Source organism: Antennarius striatus, chromosome 2 (genome assembly GCF_040054535.1).
Source record: "Antennarius striatus isolate MH-2024 chromosome 2, ASM4005453v1, whole genome shotgun sequence".
NCBI classification, from domain to species: Eukaryota; Metazoa; Chordata; class Actinopteri; order Lophiiformes; family Antennariidae; genus Antennarius; species Antennarius striatus.
In genome coordinates, this window is record NC_090777.1 from 14,845,067 (window position 1) to 14,870,840 (window position 25,774).

Below are 25,774 nucleotides of genomic sequence, written 5' to 3' on the forward strand. Positions count from 1 at the left end.
GCTTCTTGTTTGGCCTTTGCTACCTCTACCTTCACCTTACGCTGCATCTCCCTGTACTCCTGTCCACTGTCCTCAGTCCTCTCAGTGTCCCACTTCCTCTTGGCTAAACTCTTTCTCTGTATACACTCCTGTACCTCCTCATTCCTCCACCAAGTCTCCTTATCTACTTTCCTTCCAGATGACACACCAAGTACTCTCTTACCTGTCTCCCTGATCACATTAGCTGTAGTTGTCCAGTCATCTGGAAGCACCTCCTGACCACCCAGAGCCTGTCTTAACTCCTTCCTAAAAGTCATGCAACACTCTTCCTTTTTCAGCTTCCACCATTTCGTCCTCTGCTCTGCCTTTGCCCTCTTCATCTTCCTCACCACCAGAGTCATCCTACACACCACCATCCTATGCTGTTTGGCTACACTCTCACCTACCACTACTTTGCAGTCACTGATCTCTTTCAGGTTACACCGTCTACACAAGATGTAGTCTACCTGTGTGCTCCTACCACCACTCTTATAGGTCACTCTATGTTCCTGCCTCTTCTGGAAGAAAGTATTCACTACAGCCATTTCCATCCTTTTTGCAAAGTCAACTACCATCTGTCCTTCTGCGTTCCTCTCCTGGATACCAAACCTGCCCATCACATCCTCATCACCTCTGTTTCCTGCACCAACATGTCCATTCAAGTCTGCTCCAAGACAACTCTCTCACTTCTAGGCATGCTCTGCATCACTTCATCAAAGTCCGACCAAAATTTATCCTTCTCCTCCAGCTCACATCCTACCTGTGGAGCATACCCACTAACAACATTGAACATCACACCTTCTATTTCTAGCTTCCGACTCATCACTCTATCTGACACTCTTTTTACCTCCAGGACATTCTTAACAAACTCCTCCTTCAAGATAACTCCTACTCCATTTCTCTTCCCATCTATACCATGATAGATCAACTTGAACCCTGCTCCTAAACTTCTAACCTTGCTACCTTTCCACCTGATCTCCTGTACACACAGTATGTCTACCTTCCTCCTCTGCATCATGTCAACCAACTCTCTACCTTTTCCTGTCATAGTTCCAACATTCAACGTCCTTACTCTTAGTCCTATACTCTTGGTGTTCCTCTTCTCTTTCTTCGAGCGAACGCACTTTCCTCCTCTCCTTCTTCGACCAACAGTAATCCAATTTCCCCCGGCGCCCTGTAGGTCAACAGCGCCGATGGCGGTCGTTGTTAACCCGGGCCTCGACCGATCCGGTATGGAAGTCATAGGTTTGATTCACATCTTTGATTTGGCAAAAGTTTTACGCCGGATGCCCTTCCTGATGCAACCCTCTGTATTTATCCGGGCTTGGGACCGGCACAATAAGACACTGGCTTGTGTCCTCTTGCGGCTACACACACACAGATCCTCTTGCAAACTTCCTGATATAATGCACTAATTTTTAAATTGTATTTCCCATTGTTTATTGGTGTTCAGTATTTTTGAATTTTCATCTAATGAAAATTGTTTAAGAAAAAATTTGCACAAAATCTTCTTCTTCTTCTGAAGCACTTTAGTGCTTTCATCTAATGTAAAATTGTAAAATGTTTGAATGTGATTAAAGTGTTTTTGCAAAAATAGAAAAAAATCTTTCTTTCTTTCTTTTTTTCATCCATTCATTTTGCGGAATCTGCTGATTTGTCAAGCAAAATGGTCTCAAACGATCCATGCAGGTTGCTGTCTTGATAGAAAGAAAAACAGAGAGACTATGTAATGAGGTGACAGAACAATGTTCAGTTGAAGTATCTGTGCAGGTTCCTGATAAACAACCAACAAAACACATTTCTGAGTGTGCGAACTTCCTCCAACAGATTTATCCAAGGCTATTTAAATCAAGTTAAATCAATTAAGTAAGTTTTTCAGCTGGGACTATGAGCTGGGACCAAACTAATCACCTTAAGAAGTGAAGAAGCCTCTTGGATGAGAAGTGCAATGTCTTCAAGAAACTGTCTTAAAGTCTAGTGGATTGATTTAAACAGCCTTGGATAACCATAACCTGTATAGCTGAGAACCTACATAGACAACCTCCAACAGAGATATTATGTGTTTAACTTTAATACGTTTGGTTTATAGACTGATTAATCACAGCTAAGGACAATATATATGTACACACATAATATCCAGATCCACAAGTCACCATCCATGTGGGATGCACAATGCCTTCAGGGCATTATAGTATCAAGTTAGTAATGTGGACTAGTTTCTCTGAACATCTTATGCTGTTCTGTGTTGATTCATATTGGAGGTAGCTGAAAGCCTCGTGCAGCTGAGAAAGAACACAAAGATTTGTGAGAAGCTGAGGAACCGCATAAATCATAGATGATGAAATAACCTGAGAAATGTGACTTGAAATTTAACTGCAGAATATCCTTTTAATATGCTTAATATTTTACAATTCAAAGACTAATAAAACTGAATGACAATAGATTTTCTCCAACGATTACAAAATAAATACAAAAATCAAATTGCATTCCATCATTCAGAAACTTCTCAACTTACAGTGTTGGAGAAGATAATGTTCAAGCATCAGTTGCTCCTGAAAAGTAATATACACTATGCACACTTGTGTCTGCACAATATTATCCCTCAATGCTGTTAAAACTGTAGATCAAACAAATACAAAGGAGTCCACGTCTGGTTAGAACATTGGGTGAGCTTCACCAGCAGCACTGCACCTCACAAATTGATTAGGACAATGAACAAGTCCGTAGTTAATAAGTTCAGTCTGACTGCTGCCACTAATTGTCTCTGTCAAACTGCATGAGTCTTGTAGTAGCTGTATCATTGGTTGGGGCTTTGTAGAATTAATTAGCCAATTAACCCCTTCAGTCAACCAGGTCGGTCTCACTGAGGCTTTTGTCCCTGGTTCTGGGTGAGTCAGATGCTGCTGTGGAGGGATTAGGGAGTACACTCCTGTCTCTGTCATTAAAGCTGCTGCATTTAATAATGAATACTTTAAACACATTTCAAAGAAATTATCAGGATTCTTGCTGATCCAAGTCAGACAGCTCAAGGCAAACATAGCCCAACTGTTTCTGTGGCACCCATGAGGAATGCTGACAATGAGAGTGAGCTTTTGTAGGCAAACTGAAGGTCGGCTGCAGATACTTGTGGTCACAAGGCACAATATAGAGACACAGTGTAAAATGTTTGTGACCATTATCAGGCTAAGCTATGCCTGGTTAGAGTTCTATTGGTATTTAACTTCATATTTCCCAACATCATATTGTCCATGCTATTAGGGATGAGACTTATGACTTGTGTGTCAATGGAAGGACAGGGCATCACTGGAATAACATGGTTCTAAAGATTGGATCATGTTGACCCGTGGTGGCGGCGCACCCAGGGTGCAGAGTGAAGATGTTAGGGTAGAATCAGAGGTAGAATAGGGCAGGTCACAGCATCATTCTACTGGTGAGAAGAAATAAAGGTTATGTAGGTGATTCGATGCATTAGTACTTTAAACAATGAAGCCAAAAAAGTTTTCCAGATGAATCGTGCATTCACGCCAGCAGACTTCCTTTAAATTGTTCCAGCAGTAATTTGGCACATTTTAGCTGTAAGAAGTGAAATCTGTCCCTGAAAATGATTTCAACCTAACCGCTCATCCTCCTCTTAGAAGAAAAAGTCTATAATCCAGGATTTCAGACCACTTAGGAAGATGACAGATGGGATTGGTATCAAATCCCCTTATCCTCAGCTCAATTCATTTCCATAAGTGTCAACAGATTGAAGTCTTGTTGTGAGACAAGAAGTTACAGCAAAGAGAGTTTTAATGCAAGGCATCTGTGAATTAGACAACACACGGAAGCCTCCCTGCCTCGAAGACGATCAGCCAGTGTCATTCATCAGAATATTTATACTGCAATGCAGCATTACTGAAATTCAGCAACAATTCAAGTTGTTTGCTGTCAGCAGTTCTGAGAACATGAGACTTGCAGATGAGTATGCATTAGAAGATAAAGTCCCTTTCATCACTTACTGTGAAGGGATGTGAGATCCCCTGTTGGCTCTTTAAGTGAACAGCGGCACACACAAACCTGCTAAAAATGCTAATAAATAATGAATGCGATACACACACCAGGAGAACTAAGCAGCAGGGTAGTAAGACTGACATGTGACATGTGAGAGGATGTTCGCTGACACACAAATGTCAGATGATGACATTAGATGCTGGGCATCACATCACCACCCCTCCTCCTGTCTTTCTGTCAATTTTGAGTGGAGGTAGACCATGCATGGAGTGATTATGACTAAATACAGGATCATGACGTAGACTTGACAGGTTTTTGACCGTGAGAAGAGAAGAGAAGAGAAGAGAAGAGAAGAGAAGAGAAGAGAAGAGAAGAGAAGAGAAGAGAGTGGATTTGTAAAAAGAAAAAGAAAAAAAGAAGAGCAGTACGTATGGAAGCTTTTCAAGGGAGAAAGAATGCAATAAGAACAAAACTCCACCTCAATGCTTAGCCTACTCACCCATCCTAGAACACACACACACACACACACACACACACACACACACACACACACACACACACACACACACACACACACACACACACACACACACACACACACACACACACACACACAGATTGTAGTTAACACATAGACATACCAGTCATTCCATCTGCACAATCCTCTGTTGCCAGCTTCCAAAACAGTTCATCTCTAGCTGTTTCCCCTGGACAACGTTCACTCTCAGCTCGCAATGTTATTAATAAAAATAATTTAATGAAAAAAATTCCTTGGTCACAACCAAAACCAGTGAAAGAGTAACACATGAAACTGAGCTGCATGCAAAGAAACATTAAGAGGACATCAGCATTTTTGTTAATATTTCAGTAAAGTTCAACAATTTATGATGGAACGCAGTCTCTAAATCTATTGGTTGGAGTTGGGGTCATGGTGTTGGGTTGGTTTTCAGGGATTGAGCCAAGGCCCCTTATTTCCTGCTCGGGGATAATTAGTATGTTCTAGTATACCAAGAAACTTCGTGCATTTCTGTGCTTCCAACTTTGCAGAACCACATTGGATGTAAGGCCTTCCAAAACAAGTTTAAATATCATTGTCCTTTTCATGTCAAGGATGGTGTAAGGGATTACAGAGATTAACGGTACATCAAAACCACCACTTTATGAATGCTTGTTTGAATGATGAACAATGGCTTGTTCATGGTGAGTATGGGCTGACCTGAGCGTCTTTAGTAAGCCTCAATCAACAGCCTCCATATATTCATTAAGCAACCAGCAGTGAACCAGCCATCACGAGAACCACGACAAAGTGCTAACTGCTAATTTCTCTCAACATTCAGATCTTCCTGTGGTTTATCTTGACCTTCTTTCCTGTCCTTCTCAAAGGTGCCTTGACGTAGAATCCATTCACCGTGCCTGGATGAACCTCTGTCTCTGTGTGTGTGTGTGTGTGTGTGTGTGTGTGCGTGTGTGTGTGTGTGCGTGCGTGCGTGCGTGCGTGCGTGCGTGCGTGAGTGCGTGTGTGTGTGTGTCCGTATAGGGTTACAGAGAGGCCCCTGAGTACAGCTGTCTAAGATTGAGGCACATCAAGGAAACCCAACACCAGGCAATAGTTCACAGTTAGTGTTGTCTTCCTGTCTTTATATTCAAAGCACATCTGTTTAATCTGGTTATTGTTTTCCAATGGTTTGAATTTGAACAACTACTTTTATTTACATCATTTTTTGGTGGAAACCATGTTAAATTTTTCAGATAAACCCATCTGCAAATTAACATATCAAGACAGAGGTCTTTGAAATGAATGCACATAATGCAGACACCCAGGCGACAGCCGAAACCTGACATCAAAAGTCACCTTGTTGTGACTGCTTTGGGTCTCTTCTCCATTGTCTGGCACACACTCCCCTCAACTCTGTTTCGCTTCTCACAGGAGTTTGTGTCTCAAAGAGGGAAATTACCTTATTCGCAAACAAGACACACAGAACCAAGAAACCACCAATCATGTAGGACAGCTTTGCTTTTCCCTTTACCCACAGCTCTGAACTTCTGCATCCTTCCATTGTGAGAAAAGCTCTGCTTCCGCTTGGCGATGCTCGCATTCGAAAGAAGGACTAAAGCTGTGTCCGTATAGGACACAGCTTTATTTTGAGTCGGAAAGAATACCAAAATATAGAGGGGACAATCAGGAGAGAACGTCTGCAATGCATTTCTCTTGGTCTGTTCTTTTGCTTTCTTCCCCCACTGTCTTCTCCATAACTTTCTCATCTATTCCTGACTTTCCTCATCTCTTCTTTATGTTCCTCTGTCCTATCTTTTCCTCAACTCGTTCTTGTTCTCTGTCCTTTTATTATTTAGCACCTGTCAACTCTAAAACAGAACACAAAACTTGTCAGGTATGAACACACACCCATACAAACACAAACACACACACACACACACACACACACACACACACACACACACACACACACACACGGTCATTTTGACACAACCAAACACCTCCAAATGCTGACACATGCAAAGGGTTCCACATACCATGTACATGAAAATCTCATACACACAAGCACACACACCATTCTGACATCTCTGATGCACATTAGCTAATGTGGAAAGACATCTGGGCTGAATTACCACTACACCTAATGACTATTTTATTTCAGGAGCAGGGATGAAGAGCAGAGAGGAGGACGAGACACCAGAACCCAGTGACATTTGCCTCTACTTGGATTTAGTTTTCTTCTTTGTCTCAAGTCATCTTAGGATTAAGTTATGGATGAGTCCATGGAGTAGCTGGAACCAGAGCAAAAGGTTGAGTACATTTCAGCGATGGATGTTTCGGGATTCAGAATACGAGCCTCATCCTGTGTTGAGTCGTCACAGCAGCTACCCAGCTATAGGACCAGCAGGCACCATGCCTTTGGGCTCATTTCTACACGGGTCCTATTTCCTCTCTCTTATGACTGATAAACAAACAGTGTGAATAATTATCAGTATGTGTATTGTTTTTGTTCATCCTCTGCTTGATGGATGACAAAATACATCACTGTGTCTTGCTTGGGACTTCTTCCTGAGTGGTGCCACACCCAGTTTGCGATATTGCAAATGTGAGTGCTTTTATTGATGAGGCTCAGAATCAAGACTGTTGCTGCTTCATTTGACACGTGGTAATGCACATTAACATAAAAATCTACAAAATTATTCCACTATAATGCATTATCCATCCATCCATCCATCCATCCATCAATCTCCAACCGCTTATCCGGGGCCGGTTCGCGGGGGCAACAGTCTCAGAAGAGATGCCCATAGTTCTGTCTCCAAATCCTCTAGCTCCTCCGGGGGGATCCCGAGGCATTCCGAGGCCAGCCGAGAGACATAGTCCCTCCAGCGTGTCCTAGGTCTTCCCCGAGGTGTCCGAGGTCTGTATTACGTTATGACATTTGTAAAACAATTAGCTGAATTAATGTGTCGATCAATGAAAAATATCACTCCTCTGGGATTAAGCGTATGTAGACTTTGGCTTTGAAAAATGCTTGAACTGTAAATTTGACAGCAGGAATTAATATTTTCAAGACGAATGAAAAGAAATACTGTAATAGTGTTGCACAAATGGAGTGAATTCCATACAGAGTTCTGTGGGAGAGTCGATAGGACCTCACATAAAGCCCACTCACAGATCAGAACACACAGAACGGGACATAGGAGGACTCACTTCCACACTTTATGGTTCACTGACATTCACAGAAGTCTCACAAGCTAGTGTCTGTGTTTGACCTTTTCTTCTGTCCACGAACATGACCATGTCAACGTGCCATTACACCCTGCTGATTAGGATGCACACGGCAGCACAGCAGGACTGAAGGACTGATGACAGATTTTGAAAAGAGTACGTGTTCATCATGGGTTTTCACCACTGACTTAACAAGTTCAGCATTTTTTTTTACGCATTCTGTTCACACAAAGGTGGATGTAAGTGTTTACATCAATTATATGCGCTGTCAGATTAGGGTGTGTTTTTTGTTCAGAGGTTAAAGGTAAGTCCAGGGAGATGACGTTAAACTGCTGGTCAGCATGTCACAACCTTCTCCTGCACTGATAATGTATATAGTTGTTGCTAATACAGTTTCAAGGAAATTAGAGGCATGCGAAGGAACAAAAATCCAATTTCATGCAGACATTTGTAGAATTATGAAATGCTCATTTGAGGATTCACTTCATTACAGGAACACAGTGATGTGTGTTTTAAATGCCTTCAACTGCCTTTAGATGCAAATGTGTGGTGTGTGCACAAAGAGCAAGTCAGCAGCAATAAGTTGTCAATGTTGCCCATACATGTGCATAAATTAAGATAAAGTAGTAGTAAATTCAGTTGAAGACAATGTGACATGGGCTTGATCTTCGCCTTAGGTAGAGACCATCATCATTGACCAAGCTGTCTGACCTCCGCACCAAACCCATTGAAGTTCTGAGCCAGTTGCACATCCCTCATTAGCTCCACTTCCCTTTTTTTATGGTCTTCGCCCCCAACATTCTTGTAAATCCTTTCAGTCTTTTATTAAAAGAAAAAGATTTAAAATTGAAAGATGAAAAGAAATAAAGCAAAGAAACAGCGAATGAGAAGTGAGGAGGGAAGACGCTTAGAGGAAACAGGTGAAGAAAACACAAAGACAGAAGGAAGGAGAGGGATGTGATATATTAACTTCCCTTCTTCTGTCAGCTGTCACATTCAACACTTAAGTAATCAATCAAAGGTATTGTTCCTCATAACATCCACAGGATTACAATGCACACTGTTACATGTCCATGGTAGATATGTATTTATGCGGCGTGCAAGAACAGATACTTCTTCTTTAATCAACATGCAAATTCACATTGGAGGCAGTTATCAAAACACAGAAACACAAGGATAATGAGGGCTGCAGTGACCAGTTTAGAAACGTGGGCCATAAAGCATAAAAGACGCTGTTTGAAGCTGCCTCACCCACACAGCAACACCATTCAACCTCAAGGTTCACTATCAGTGGTCACATCAAAGATCATCTGCTCATCATTAGCTCTGCATTTCAGGATAATATAGTTTTTTACCAATTTTCACCAGACGTATGAAAGTGAAGACAATTGTTGAGACAAGGAACTATTGTGGAATCATCCATATTCTATATATGCATAAATATGTATTTGTACTGTTAAACAACCGTCAGGTTATTACAGAGTTGTAACTTCAATGCAGCTAGTTTTAAGATCACTATAAGTGTAACTTAAGATTTTCAGAAGATAATTTCATAAACGCTTGAGACGTACCAGCCGTCCAGCATGTTTCACCTCTGGAATCCCTTTCATTTAAACGCTGGTAGGATTTTTTTTTTCCTACACTTTCAAAATCTGGAATAAAAAGGCATATGGTTCCTCTCGTATTCCGGTATGGGACATCTGCAAAACATTTTTTATATCTTTTATATCTGTTTCAGGTTGAACAAATGTAAATCTTTATCATATAAATTATCAGAAAAAGAGTGTGTGTGTGTGTGTGTGTGTGTGTGTGTGTGTGTGTGTGTGTGTGTGTGTGTGTGTGTGTGTGTGTGTGTGTGTGTGTGTGTGTGTGTGTGTGTGTGTGTGTGTGTGTGTGTGTGTGTGTGTGTGTGTGTGTGTGTGCATGATGTGTTTCCAGTCCACAAATAAAAATCAGACCTGAAATCTTTCCACGTGTACTTTAGGCAACAACTCTCTACGTGTCAAATGTCTTTTCCACAGGACCCACCGACCTGAGCCTCCAGTCAAAATATCTTGTCTGTCCATCTGAAAATACCATTTGACCAGTGGCCAGAGCTACTGCTGCATACCAAACGTGCTTTGTGCACAGGCTCTGTCATAGGGCCTGACTTTCACCGTGCTGCTTTGTTACTGTGTATAGATTCTACAAGAGTGTGTTTTCATTTAGTGCCAGACACTTCATCAAAAACTCCTCCTGGGGTCAATGGTCTAGCGGCGTACTCCACTCCTCTGTTTTAAACATGTTAATACAGAGCAGCGCTGTATCTCTGAAGTAGAAGTGCAGTCTGAATACATCCATCAATATCCTCAAACGGGGAATACAGTATAGTAAGAGACTCTATTCACACCTTAATTCCTTTTTCTTTCTGTTGGCTGGTATGCTGATGTGTAAAATATCTAATTCCTGAACAGGCTGTTTTATTTAATAGTTATTTATTCTTGTGATTCTGAATTTTTATACAATCAATACTAACATGTCTTTGTTCTCTATCTGTCTGCTTGTTAGTGAGTTGTGCAGCTTGACTTCGATATAGACACACACAAAACCACAAACGCACACATGCAAGCACACACATATATAATCAGACACACCCATCGAAGTCCCCAGGTGCCATTTGTGGAGATGAGTCTCTCTCAAGGTGAACCCCATGGTGAACGATGGAAAGCTTTGCTCTGATGACAGTTTGTGTGTGTGTGTGTGTGTGTGTGTGTGTGTGTGTGTGTGTGTGTGTGTGTGTGTGTGTGTGTGTGTGTGTGTGTGTGTGTGATGGTAGTCAGCACACTCAAGAAAAACAGGATAAGTGACTCCATAGAAGCCGACAAATTAAAATTGTTTTTCTTAAATGAGTTGTTCACCCTGAAATCTTAAAAAAATACACAATAAATTAAACTACTTACAACAAAAAAGGTACAGACTGATGGAGACAAAGAAGAAGGGGGGTTGAAAATTGAGGGATGTAGCTTTCATCTTGAGGAGGGGAAGCCAAATTAGAAATGTGGCATGATCCCCCCCTCCTGGGGCTGAGTCAATTAGCCTGCCTGGAGGAACTGCCAGGAGGCTGGTGCTGGGGGATGGTGTCAGTAATATGCAGGTGTGGCGGGAGACTGGCTGAGACAGGAGAGGCCAAGAGTGTCGGCAAAATGCTCCATAAAGGGTGATTGGGTGTGGAGAGATGCTGCCTGATAGAAACAAAACTTAACACTCTGGGACACGAAGGCCTGCTGAGCGCTGAGCTTGATATCACATCGGAAGTTTGAATCAGCTCCATTAGTGGAGAAACATGCAGATAATAGGTGTAAGAACGAAAACCCCATCAAGCATAAACACAGTAGCTTTTATTTTCTTCACATGCCAGGCTAGATCTTTGTAGCAATCTGTGCAGACAAAGGATTTACAAAAAATACCAGTTCTAGTCATTTTCACAATTTGCAATTAATTCCCAATCTTTCCATCCTTTCACATTGGAAACTGTCCATCAATATACAAAAAAAAAAAAAAAAAATCCCTCAACCGCTCTGCTAGGCTTGGACATGAAAGGTGAGTCGGGCCCATCTGGTCAACCCAGAAAGAAAAGAGGAAGGATCATAGGATGAGGGGCTGCTGGTGTAGAAGCACCTGAAAGCAGCTGCACTGTAGAATGAAACAGCAGGGGAGAGGATGATTTGGCTGGCAAAATGCCATTCTCTTACCAAGCAGTTTATTCATAGATCATTATCACAAAAACATAAATCATCATCACAAACACTTTAATAATTCAAGTAACTATTATTAAAACAGCACTTACTGTAGATTCACACTCCACACTCTCTCTCTCTCTCTCTCTCTCTCTCTCTCTCTCTCTCTCTCTCTCTCTCTCTCTCTCTCTCTCTCTCTCTCTCTAGCTTGGTGCATGCTGGCAAAGGACGTGTGAGGAAGTGTGAGGTGTGTGTGGCTTCTGAGTGCGTTTTTCAATTCTGTTTTTTGCTTATGTTTTCATGTTTATTCACATTTCTGTTAATATAGTTCAATCACAGTTACGTTTGGGAGTTTGTGGGTGTTTTGGGGGAGATTAGAGGGATATCTGGCAGCCCATAGAGGCAGCATGTCAGTGAGCTCTGGGTTCGAGAGGCTGATGCGTCGGCATGCCATTAAACTGGCACCGGCAGTCAGCTGCTCGGTGGAAGAGGAGTTTAGTGATGGGAGAGAAGGTCGGGTACAGTAGTATAAAGTCAGCCTCTCGAATGAACAGCGCAGTGGTGATATTCCTTGACAGCATTGAAAACGTGAACCAGGTAGTTGAGAGCAGTATGGTAATTCAGAACACCTTCACCCCCGTCCTCACCCTGGCGAACCCCGCTAAGAAGGTGATTACTGTATATTGAATGCACCACCGTTCATCAGCAACAGTGTCCTGGAGAAGGAGTTGTCTCAGGTTCAACCCTAATCCGACCTTCTGCTGTGAACCTGCTCCTCCTATCCTACCAGTATCACCCCTCAACTAACCATCAGCTGGGGTCCTGTGCCTTTCTTCCTCCATGCCACCATACAGCTATCCATGCAGCTGTAATTGTGCCTTGAACTTCCCAACTACATGATGGGGAACATGTATTGAAGGCAACAACCCAGGAGTCGGTGAATGCAGCCTGACTTTCCCACCCAGTTCAGCGCCTGCATCAAATCGTCTACTATAACCATAAAGACACTGACTCTATCTGGCCTATCTGCCACTCTCTCTCTCTGTCTCTCTTTCTCTTACCCTATCCTTATCATCATTTTATTTCTTTTCTACCCAACCAGTCAAGGCAGATGGCTGCCCAAAAGAGTCTGGGTCCTGCCCAGATTTTCTTCCTCATTGAAGGAGTTTTTCCCCGCCACTGCCGCTTATGTCTGCTCTGGAGGGTTCCGTTGGGTTTTTCTGTCTGTTAAAGTGCTTTGAAATGTCTGTGGCCATGATTAAGCGTTATATAAATAAAACTTGATTGATTGACACGGTCAACTCCTGTCTCCTATTAAAATGATCCCATTCGGCTGCAAGAGTCCCCACTTGAAACATGTCATCTCATTCAGGAGACAAGTTGTGATGGTCCCTAAAAAGACAGATGAAGAGCTGAACATTGCACTTGTGTTCAGACTGCACAACTTTGATTACAGGGTCCATGTCACTTTTGAGAGCATGAAGTGCTTCAAGTGCAGGAGGGACATCTTATCCGTTCCTGTCCTGAGAAGGATGATGAGAACCAGCCATTGGCTGCCGTGCGGCTGACGGTCATGGCCGCTGTGGAGCCAGCGGGTGTGACTGCTACGCGACCGGCAACCACAGTTGTTGCGCGGCCGACAGTTGCAACTGCTGTGGAGAAGGGAGTTGCAGAGCCCACTGCAGAACCAAGGCAAAGCCGCTTCTTACACGGCTGCAGCGGCTTCAAGTGCTGCAGTCCCTGTTCCACGACCACAACCACGTGGGTTTCCAAACCCGTCCCCCACTGACTCACGGATCACCACAGAGCCAATGGCAACACATGTAACCGACACACTAAGCACAGATAATGTTAATTATAGTTCACGGGCTGATTTGGAGGAGAGTGATGAGGTCACAGAGACTGCTGCCAGAGTGGCAGAGTCTCTGCTGAAGGAGGAGGAGGGGGAGGAAAAGGACATGATCATGTATGAAGATTTTTTAAAAATAGCTTCAAAAAGAAAAAAAACTCAGACACAAGAAATCGTGAAGGTAAAAAAGTTGCTAAGGAAGTAAATAAAAAGACACAATTTATACAAGTAGCTCTGACAGTGAAAATGAAAGAAGTCTGAAAGAAGCTGTAAATGAAAAATATAATTCACAAAAGATTTTTAAAATTCTGCATGATTTTAAAGGTCTGAGGGTTGAAGTAGAAAATGTCTTTCCTGACGTCAACATGCTTTTAGATAGCATCCTTTTTTATTTAAAAAACCCAGAAGGAAGTGAGCAACCAGTTTTTACTAAGCAAGAAGTTTTTAGATTGAAGAAATGAATAGTAAATGTAAAAAATGTTGTTGTGGCTAACAAATAGTTGTTTTTAAAATTTGTCTGCCTTTTTAAACCTGTGTTTTAAGTACTTGTTTATTTTTAGCTGCATTTTTAACATGTGCAAATTTAAAATAAACACGCAGAACATTAATGGAGCGAGGGGCATGGAGAAAGGGCCTCTGTTTTTCATTTAATTAATGTAAAAAAGTTAGATGTTTCATTTGTCCAGGAAACACACAGTACTGTAGAAAATTAAGTTAATTTGAAGCGAGAATGGAACAGAGAAATGTGTTTTAGCCACAAAGCCAGCACCGGAGGTGGAGTGGGGATTTTATTTTCTTGTGCTTTTAACCCTTGCTCTGTCTTAGTGGAAGACATCATGTCAGGCCACATTTTAAAAGTATGAGTAACAGTTAAAAGGAAGACATTGGTTTTTATCTGTGTGTATACTCTAACTGTATAAGGCTGACGTGTGGCGAAACTTTAATGGCACACGTAGACATGGGTAGGCTGCAGAGGAAACACAGTATCCATGTCATGACTAAACAGATTTTATTGTTTTACTCACCATTTAAATGCTTTTAAGAACTGTTACATCTTGCCAGCTGTTTTACAGATCACGCTCTTGTAGAGTGTTGTATTCTAATCAATAACATAAAAGCTAGAAGTGCTTTCTGGCATTTAAATACAGCGCTTTTATCTGACAGATGTTTTAAAACAGCTTTAATTGCTTTTGGGAATAGTTGGAATCGCAAAAAATAGATTTTTGCTCTCTCCAACAATGGTGGGATGTACTGTAGGCAAAAGCCAAATCAAGAGTCTGTGTCTACAGTACACTCAGAATGTCTCCGGTGACTTGGTCTGATCTATAAGTGATCTGGAGAAACACGCGGCACAACTGCAGACTTTAGCAGAGTCCACAGGAAAAAGATGGTACATTACAGCCCTCAAACACCAAAATCGTGCTATAGCGCAGCTGCTGAGCGTGCACACGATAGTCGCCATGGTACGGAGTAATTTTAATAACATTGCTCTGATGAATGCTCCCTCTCACTTTTTCTTTGGGCTGGAGAGGAAAAATGGACAGAGGACATTGATCCACTCTCTGTGATCCGCGGATGGTACAGTGCTGCAGGACAGTGTAGAAATCCTTGGATACACCACAGGTTTCTATGAGGAACTGTTTTTTTCTGAGTACACTGAGAAACCTGAAACATTGACAACATTTCTCTCCGCTTTGCCAAAGGTGTCAGAAGACAGTAACAACTGCATAGATGCTGACATCACCCTGCAGGAGCTGTCTGTGGCCCTGCAGGGGATGAAACCTGGCAAGTCTCCTTGCCTAGATGGCCTGCCAATCGAATTTTATAAAGAATTCTGAGCAGTGATTGTCAAGGACTTGCTCCCCATGCTCGGGGAAATCGGCTGCCTCTGAGTTGTAGGAGGGCGGTCCTCGCAATCCTGCCGAAAAAAGGAGACTTGCAGGACAACAGGAACTGACGGCCGATGTCCCTTCTCTGCACAGACTACAAGCTCCTCTCCTAGGTCTTGGCCAACAGGCTAAGAAAAGTTATGGAGCAGGTTGTTCATGTTGACCAGACTAACTGTGTACCAGGCAGGATAATCACGGATAACGTCCATTTAATTTGGAATGTTTTGGAACTCTCAAGTGCATTGGACACTGGACTTGGTCTTATTTCCATTGATCAAGAAAAGGCTTTTGATAGAGTTGAACACACATACTTGTGGCATACCTTAAAAAGTTTAGGTTTCAGCTCTGACTTTATTGCCAAAATTCAGACACTATGGAGACATTGAGAGTGTACTTAGGGTTAACGGTGGCTTAAGCGCTCCTTTTAAAGGCCATAGAAGTGTGAGACAGGGCTGCCCCTTCTTAGGGATGCTCTACTCTCTGGCCCTGGACCCTTTTTTAAGCCAGCTGAGAGCAGGCCTCTCTAGTTTTAATACTCCCAGTTTTATTGATGGTTTGAAAAATTTCCGCATATGCTGAAGATGTTATTGTAACGATTAAAAATCAGAAATATGTGAAGGTTTTAGAACAAATTGCACAGAGTTTTAGTGAGATCTCCTCCGCTAAAGTCAACTGGGGGAAAAACGAGGCTCTGATGGTGGGAGGTGGGCAGGAGGAGATCAGGCTACCACATAGGCTCCTTGGAGTTTCTCTGGGAGACCACATCATCGTAGAAAAGAACTGAGAAAATGTTTTTGAAAAAGTGGAAGAGAGGATTAATAGCTGGAAGAGAATTTTAACCAAACTGTCCTTTAGAGGTCGTGTTTTAATTATTAACAACTTGGTTGCATCAATGTTGTGGCACCAGCTGTCCTGCATCAACCCACCACCAACGTTGTTATCAAAAATCCAGGCAGCAATGGTGGACTTTTTCTGGGACTGCCATCACTGGGCCCCACACAGCGTCCTCTTTCTGCCCAGAGAGGCTCATTCATCTGGCCAGCAGGGGCACTGCGTTTTGCCTGCAGTTCATTCAGCAGTTCCTGACTGGCCCTGAGGACCTGGTGTGGGGGCTGTTGGAGGCGATCCTTTTCTCTGGCCTCCGCGTGTTCGTTTGATTTTGGGTAATGAGAATGTTGGTCACGAAGACAGACTGGAAACAAAATTAAAAGTCTTCGAAGCTTTATTACAAAGTACTTTGGGCACGGAAGTCTCCCAGGTAAACTAATCAGGCTTTATTGCGCCTCAGCCTTTATACTACTTCACAGGGGTGCCTAAAATGGGGTGTCTTCTTGCGATGAAGGCGGTCCTGGCGTGGTGCTGGGGTCCAGGGCTCGATCGTGCCTTGTTTTTAAGGAACCTGAGGAGCGACAAACTGAAAGACCTTCCAGTTTTTTATCAGAGTGTTTTTAAAATCTGGGGTTTTTTACAAAAGAAAATCCCAAAGGATTTTAACTCACTTTGTTGGATTTTAAAAGAACCTGTTGTCAAAGGAGGACTTTTTAATTTGAAGGATCTTGCAAGAGCAGCAGTGGAGAATAAGTTCACCATGTCTAAAATCTCTACCCTTTGGCATGTGGTGGAGATTTAATTTTGTCTGTTTTTTTGTTTGTTTGAAAAATGTTAAAAAGTAATTTGACTTTATGAATACATGGGATCTTAAAAATCAAATCAAAATCTGTTTTTCTCTCTCTCTCTCTCTCTCTCTCTCTCTCTCTCTCTCTCTCTCTCTCTCTCTCTCTCTCTCTCTCTCTCTCTCTCTCTCTCTCTCTGTGTTGTATCCTCACTGCTGGCAGGGGAGGGTGGCAGGTGACTTGATTGACAGCTTAAAGGGGAAGGAGGGAAGTGACTTGATTGACAGCTTAAAGGGGAAGGAGGGAAGGTTTTACTGCATGTGCTCACTATGTCATGAGGCAGGCCTGCGTCGACTCCCTTATCTTACAGGCACACTGCAGAACAGCAAAATCTGCTGCTTAAGCCCCTGAAGCAATCCTCTGGGATGGAGTGTGTGTGTGTGTGTGTGTGTGTGTGTGTGTGTGTGTGTGTGTGTGTGTGTGTGTGTGTGTGTGTGTGTGCGCGCGTGCGTGCATGCGTGCGTGCATATGTGTTAGCATGCGTGCGTGTGTGTTTGTGTTTGTCCGTTTGATGGTTTAGAAACTTGTTACTTTGCTATATGTCTCTTTAAAACTAATTCCACCTGCAACACTGCACAACCGCTCACGTTGATAAAACAAGACAGGCTTGACGTCCAAGCTTTCTGTTGCGCACACACACACACACACACACACACACACACACACACACACACACACACACACACACACACACACACACACACACACACACACACATTCATATGTACACTAATTGGCACTGATTTTTGCCACTTTGTCTGCTCGAATATCCTTTATTAAACAACAGTACACATTTAATACCTAAAAAAATTCATAAATAATTTGTCCTATTGCTAAATATTATGGCACAAAAGTCAAAAGGACCAACTGAAAATATAAAATATTAGTAATGTGAATCTGAACAACATTATATCATCATAAAATGTAAAATGGTTGGTTTTTTGCCAACTGGAATGAAATTAGTTCTTTTCATGATCTGGTCTGAAATTGTTTGAATACCCTGATCCAATTATGAAAAGTCATGTCTTAAATACATTATCCTTTGAACAAGCACTGCAGTGCTCCTCCTGCTTCCTATTAATGTGAACTTGAGTCTTAGTTCTTAAATATTTTTCTGTAATGTTTGGGATTTAAAACTGACATACTTAATACACCTAAACATTACAGAATGGCATGTGACAGGACACAGATCTTCTACAACGCTGCTGAACACGGCACGCCCTTATATCTCTGCCACAGAGCAGAGGGATATGAGTGGTGAAGGCCGTCAGTGTACACATGAGGAATGAAGGAGGATGAGCCTCGTCCAAGTCGACAGGCAGCATGTTCTTATCTCGAGCCAGGAGAATTCTCCTCAAACCCTGCTCACCATTCTGCTTTTTCCCTTTTTTCTTGCAACACTGTTCCTGATTTTTTTTTTTTTCAAAATAGAAAAAGTACATAATTTTCTGTTCTTTTGCTTATGTCATTGATCTAGGAATAGACAGTGGAATATAAACGATTCAAGTTTCCGCTCCTGCACAACATTCATCAGTTAAATACTTTTAATAAAAATGCCCCTGAGGAATTCTTAGTGTTAATAATGTCTTAAAGATTATTCAAAATGTGATTTTCTACTTTTTAAGTTATCTCAGAATAGAATAAGTTAGCCCAAATGACTGTAATTTTAGTTTAGGTATAAATCTCTGTGGTGAGGTTAGATATAACTGCTGTTTTTGAACCAGGTTATTTAGAGAGAAAAGGCGGCTCGTGCAAAGGTCCTACTCATGAGGAACTTTCAACCCACCTCAGAGATCAAACCTCTGAACACACATAATAGTTAAAAGTGGCCTCATGTTCAGGTCACACACAGCAAAATGTTCACTAATAATGAACTTCTTTGTCCTGAGCCTTACTTCAGGCCATCTTTAGTGTAAACGATCATCCTTTATCTGATGACATGAATCACGTCACCATCAACCACCTACAACAGCTGCGTACATATTATATCCGAGTTAACCTCATTCCTAGGTTTTAGTTCTGATGGATCAGTAGCCAGATGAAATTGGACAGCATCAATCTTGCTAAACATTGGTACTGAACTTATCGCTTGGCTGGAGCAAGGATTTTTGGTTTTATTGGTTCACACAATATTTCAGTTTGCTTATTGATCCTTTGAAGAGATAATTCTTCATTTCATTTATAGTTTTCATTTATTTTGTGCAGTGAGAATTGATTCTGTTATGTAATTATATTGGTTCTTTACTGAAATATATACAAATAGTTCCATCACAAAAGTAGCAGATGTAAAGTTTCCATCCATCATACATCCATCCATCCATCCATCCATCCATCCATCCATCCCTCCATCCATCCATCCATCCATCCATCCATCCATCCATCCATCGAAGTTAAATTATTTCATAAAGCCAGGTTCTGAAAATGAATGAAATTGCAGCTTTATGTTTGCATTTCATGCATTACTTGAAATATTATTTTGTTTCCATCTTTTCTGTCTTCTCTTTTTTGCTTTACTTCATAAGAAGGAAAGAATGCTCATTCCCAGCAGAGGACCCAGTATCCTGCAGACTGAGGACGGACAGCATCGCAGTCAGAAGTAATCTAAACTACTACTACTAAAATATGCCTGAAAATTACAGTCATACTTGGGAATGTCAGACATAACAAGGCAATATTACAGCATACTGTATTGTACTGGGTCTCATGTACCGCAACACACACACACACACAAACACACACACACACACACACACACACACACACACACACACACACACACACACACACATGCACACACTCAGAAAAGCTACAGCTGGCGTTAACTCTGCACACACACAACACACATTTTACACTTTGTTTGCACTGACTTGCAAATTATGGACAAGTATCACGTCTTCTCCAAATTATAAGGATCAAAAAAGAAAACAATAAATTAATAAATAAATAACTGATGAAAGTTTGATGCTAACAGCCTTTTGCTCTTTATTTGAATGAAGGAACAACCTCCGCTCCTGCCTGTCCCCTCTGGCTATATAGGAAAAAGTCAATATTTCAAGAGCAGACACACTCATTAAATATTTCAAACTCTTTCTCTCCCTCTCCATCCCTCCATCCCCCTATCTCTCTTTCCCTCTCTGTCGCTCTCTCCCTCCCTCCCCCCTCTCTCTCACCTCTACCCTCTCTCTCCCTCTCTCCTACCTAGTCCCATCACTTCTCTCTAGCTTATCTTTCTACTTTCTTTGTTTCACACAAACACACAGGCCAGGCCAGGTAAACACAAACGGATAAGCAGACGTTACATGAGGGCTACAGAAGACATGTTTCTTATCGTTCCATACTTATGATCTGTTTTACATATTCCACCCACTTTCTGCTAATGTGTAAGGAAAGGGTTAAGAGGAAGGTTAATGGGTTTTTCCACTACAGAAGGGGTTGAGATGGAGGTTAATGGCTTTCAAGGTGTGGCCATGGATCAGCCTACATCTTTGCAGTGAAGGTAACTCGGTGGTCAATTCATCACAAAGCAGTCAGCAGACCCACCTTGAACCCACAGGAGCTATTAGGTTGAATAAATGTCTGCTTTGCTGCTCTCTGATGTGAAAAGATTGCATAGAAAAGTGAATATGGCAAGGTGGTGCGAGTTATTATACTATATGTCTGCTATAATGTCAGCATCGTTCCTGAGAAACATCCTCCAACAGAGTGATAGATTTTACATGTTCTTGATTTTGGATTACAAAGAGATAGGTAATTATGTTGTAGCTGGAACATTACTAGCCACCAACAGGACATAAAGAGGATCCAAGATGATCAATAAAAGAGACTAACGTATTGGTGGATATCCATCCATCTTCCACCGCTTATCCGGAATCGGGTCGTGGGGGCAGCAGCTTCAACAGGGAGCCCATAACTTCCCTTTCCCGGCCACATCCACCTGCTCTGAATGGGGGATCCCAGACCAGTGTCGAGATATAATCCCTCCACCTGGTCCTGGGTCTGCCCCGAGGTCTCCTCCCAGCTGGACGTGCCAGAAACACCTCCCTAGGGAGGCGCCCCGGAGGCATCCGCACCAGATGCCCAAACCACCTCAACGGACTCCTTTCCACATGAAGGAGCAGCAGCTCTACTCTGAGCCCCTCGCGAACAGCAGTGTTTCTCACCTAATCTCTCAGGGAGACACCAACTGTCCGCCTGAGAAAGCCCATTTCAGCTGCTTGTATCCGCGATCTCGTTCTTTCGGTCATGACCCATTGCTCATTACCATAGGTGAGGGTAGGAACGAAAATTGAACGGTAAATGGAGAGCTTTGCCTCTCGTCTTAGCTCCCTCTTTGTGACAACACTGCGCATACCGCTCCTGCTGCCCCAATTCTCTGTCCAATATCACGCTCCATTGTTCCCTCACTTGTGAACAGGACCCCAAGATACTTAAACTCCTTCACTTGTGGAAGGACTTCATTCCCCACTTGGTGAAGGCAGTCCACCGGTTTCCTGCTGAGGACCATGGCCTCAGATTTGGAGGTGCTAATCCTCATCCCCGCCGCTTCACACTGCAAACCGGACCAGTGAGTGCTGCAGGTCACAGGCCGATGACGCAAACAGGACCACATCATCTGCAAAAAGCAGCGATGCAATCCTCAGGCCACCAAACTGTAACCACTCCTCACCGTGACTACACCTTGATATCCTGTCCATGAAAATCATGAACAGAATTGGTAATAAAGCCCTGGCGAAGGCCAACCGCTGCTCGAAACAAGTCCGACTTACTGCTGAGAACCTGAACGCAGCTCTCACTTTGGGCGTACAGGGATTGGATGGCCCTGAGGAGAGGCCCCCTCACCCCATACTCCCGCAGTACCTCCCACGGTATATCCCTGGGGACCCGATCGTACGCCTTCTCCAAGTCCACAAAACACTTGTAGACTGGATGGGCATACTCCCAAGCCCCGTCTAGGATCCCTGTGAGAGTAAAAAGCTGGTCCGTTGTTCCACGACCAGGACGGAACCCACATTGTTTCCTCAATCTGAGGTTCAACAATTGGCCGGACCCTCCTTTCCAGCACCTTGGAGTAAACTTTCCCAGGGAGGCTGAGGAGTGTGATGCCCCTGTAGTTGGCACACACCCTCTGGTCCCCCTTTTTAAAAAGAGGAACCACCACCCCAGTCTGCCACTCTTTCGGCACTGTCCCAGACTTCCACGCAATGTTAAAGAGGCGTGTCATCCATGACAGCCCCTCAACACCCAGAGCCTTCAGCATTTCCGGGCGAATCTCATCAACACCCAGGGCTTTGCCACCGTGAAGTTGTTTAACTACCTCAGTGACTTCGCCCCGAGAGATTGACTCGAATCCCCCATCATCCTCCAGCTCTGCCTCTGCAACAGAGGACAGGTCTATTGGAGTAGTTGGATTCAGGAGTTCCTCAAAGTGTTCCTTCCACCGACCAAGAACCTCCTCAGTCGAGGTCAACAGTGTCCCATCCTTGCCATATACAGCTTGGATGGTCCCCCGTTTCCCCCTCCTGAGATGTCGAACAGTGCTCCAGAAAAACTTTGGTGCCATCCGATAGTCCTTCTCCATGGTCTCTCCAAACTCCTCCCACACCCTCTGTTTTGCCTCCATCACAGCCGAGGCTGCAGTCCTTTTGGCCTGTGGGTACCCTGCAACTGCTTCAGGAGTCCCCAAGGACAACATGCCCCTGAAGGCCTCCTTCTTCAGTCGGACGGCTTCCCTGACCACCAGGGTCCACCACAGTGTATGAGGGTTACCGCCCCTTGAAGCACCCAAGACCTTGAGACCACAGCTCTCAGCTGCAGCCTCAGCAATGGAAGCTTTGAACATCCACCATTCAGGTTCAATGCCCCCAGCCTCCACAGGGATGCACGAAAAGCTCCTTCGGAGGTGGGAGTTGATGGCCTCACAGACCGAGTCCTCCTCCAGATGTTCCCAGTTCACCCGCACTACTGTTTTGGGCTTATCAGGTCTATCCAAAGGTTTCCTCCGCCAACGGATCCAACTCACCATCAGGTGGTGATCAGTTGACAGCTCTGCCCCTGTGTCCAAAACACACGGTCGAAGGTCAGATGATACGATCATAAGATCAATCATTGACCACCGACCCAGGGTGCTCTGGTACCAGGTACACTTATGAGCATCCTTGTGTTCGAACATGGTGTTAGTAATGAACAATCTGTGACTAGCACAGAAGTCCAACAACATAACAACGCTCGGGTTTAGATCAGGGAGGCCATTCCTCCCAATCATGCCCCTCCAAGTGTGTCCATCATTGCTGACTGGTGCATTGAAGTCCCCCAGAAGAACAATGGAATCCCCTGCAGGGATCCCATCAAGGACCCCATTTAGGGACCCAAAGAAGGCCAAATACGCTGAACTGATATTTGGTGCGTAAGCACAAACAACAGTCAGAGTTTTCCCTCCCACAGCCTTAAGACATAGGAAAGGCGACCCTCTCATCCACCGGGGTAAACTCCAACACAGCGGCGCTCAGCCGGGGCTTGTGAGTATCCCCACACCCGCCCTGCGCCTCACGCCTGATGCAACTCCGGAGTAGAACAAGGTCCAACCCCTATCCAGGAGTTTGGATCCAGAACCGAGGCTATGCGTGGAGGTAAGCCCCACCAGATCCAACTGGTAACGCTCCACCTCCAACACAAGCTTCAGCTCCTTCCCCGCCAGTGACTTGACATTCCACATCCCCAAAGCCAGCTTTTGCTGCCCGGGTCTGGTCTGTCGTGGACCCCTGTCGTCACTGCCATCCATATGGCAGCGCACCCACCCCATCGGTCTGCACAAAATTGCAGACTCAAGTAACACCACCTGAGTAACAATAAGCTTAATTCAAGTTTCATTGATTATGAAATCTCTAATTTTTTCTTTCAATATTTCTCCCAAAATCTGTGAACAGACTTTGAAGTCCAGTGGATTGATATAAACAGCTTTGGTTAACCATGACCTGGATAACTGAGAGCCTACAGAGACAACAGACTTTAATGTATAAAAAAGAAAAGCCTGTTCAAGTAACAATCTTCTGTTGTCATGGAGCCTTCATGAGAACATCTGAACATGTAAGGAGGATGTGATTAAAATTAATCTTGGTCTTGCTTTTCACAAAAGTCATCCCAAAGATGACAGAACAAAACTGTTGACCACTTCAAATTAACACACAATAACTGTCATGTAACACCTTGTTGGACCATCCACTTCATTGAGAACACGGCTTACTGCAAAGGAAAATTAAGGGTTAATATCAGGTCCAGTGGTATGGTAATGGAGGGGTTACTTTGTAGGTTAAGGTGGCTTTGGGGTGGAGAGGTTGTAAAAAGAAGCAAGACGTGGGATTACAAGCCTGAATAGGATAGATGACAGACAAAATGCACACCTGTGAGACTTAAAACATGTGAACAGCCACTCACACAAAAAAACATCATGACGATCGATGGTTCCAAAGACAAACACATAGATGCAACAAAAGAGAACATGTACTGAAAGCTTTATGAAGGCTGACAAATTCTCAATAAGAGGATGAAGAAGACAAAAGACAGGAGTGAGAGAAGGGAGGAGAGAGCAGCATGGGATCAACATTAGTCATTAGTTTCTGGATTTCACCAGAGACCGCCAGCAAAGGCCGAAGTAAATGAGATTAGAGAACAAAAGTAACAGAGTGTGGCAGGATGGAGGATGGAGGGAGGAGTGGAGTGATGAGGCACACAATGACTGCAGGTGTGAATGGCTATCATTATTCATTATTCAGTTGTGTGCTTTATTGTTAAGGAACAACGAAAACCTTTGAAACTATAAAGTTATGTACAGTAGATCTTATAATGGTCTCAATCTGAAAACTTTGGTGTTGCTTATCAACTCCAAATGGCTGGTAATAATAAGTCCTGCAAAATCCCTCCACTTCCACCATTGTTCCATCAGGAAATTAAACATCCAAGACAACCGGTCACTCTGCTCAGATGAATCACTGATCAAACCTCAGTAAATACTCTACTTGCACATACACAGCAGAGTAGTCACACATCCAGGACTGCATGATAAAACCTTCACAAGGTATTCACTCCTTCACATATAGTTTAAGAGATCAAATCAATTTTATTAAACTACCACACACACACACACATCACACCAAGTACTTCCTTCATCATCCTCTCATTAAATCACAAGCTGTATTATCTCTACAAACACAGACAGACTTCAGAGTCAGTGAGAATCGGTCAGAAAGCAAAATCTCACCTTCATCACAAGTTTCCTCCACCTGCGTCCCAGTCCTCTTTTCAGCCACTCCTTGTCACGTCCCCCTGGGCAGGTGCCATCATGGTCAAATAGTCCACAGGAATGGGCAGTGGAGGCTCTCTTCTGATGCTCTCTGTCGCTCTCTCTTCTCTTTCTCTGAGTCTTGTATCACCTCAAAACGAATGTGTGTAAATGTGCACTTATGTGTGTATGTGTGTTTGCACACAATACCAAAGGTCCTGGAATTCCCGAGTCCTGCGCTAAAAAGCAAGCATGACTGAGCGAGAGAGAGCTCCTGCTCTCTCTCTCTCTCTCTCTCTCTCTCTCTCTCTCTCTCTCTCTCTCTCTCTCTCTCTCTCTCTCTCTCTCTCTCTCTCTCTCTCTCTCTCTCTCTCTCTCTCTCTCTCTCTCTCTCTCTCTCTCTCTCTCTCTCTCTCTCTCTCTCTCTCTCTCTCTCTCTCTCTCTCTCTCTCTCTCCTCTCTCTCTCTCTCTCTCTCTCTCTCTCTCTCTCTCTCTCTCTCTCTCTCTCTCTCTCTCTCTCTCTCTCTCTCTCTCTCTCTCTCTCTCTCTCTCTCTCTCTCTCTCTCTCTCTCTCTCTCTCTCTCTCTCTCTCTCTCTCCCTCTCTCTCTGCACCCTTTTTTCTTTTTCCTCCAGTTCCC

At 43.4% G+C, this 25,774-nt stretch overlaps 1 protein-coding gene across 1 annotated transcript in view; it reads right to left on the minus strand.

Annotated features, from left to right (window-relative positions):
• sema3b (sema domain, immunoglobulin domain (Ig), short basic domain, secreted, (semaphorin) 3B) overlaps positions 1–25,358 on the minus strand; it is a 92,127-nt gene extending 66,769 nt beyond the window's left edge. Inside the window, exon 1 of the mRNA XM_068330297.1 lies at positions 25,114–25,358. The gene's annotated coding sequence lies outside the window, so the exon portion shown is untranslated. The remainder of the gene's footprint in view (positions 1–25,113) is intronic.
• Between the last annotated feature and the right edge of the window lie 416 nt (positions 25,359–25,774).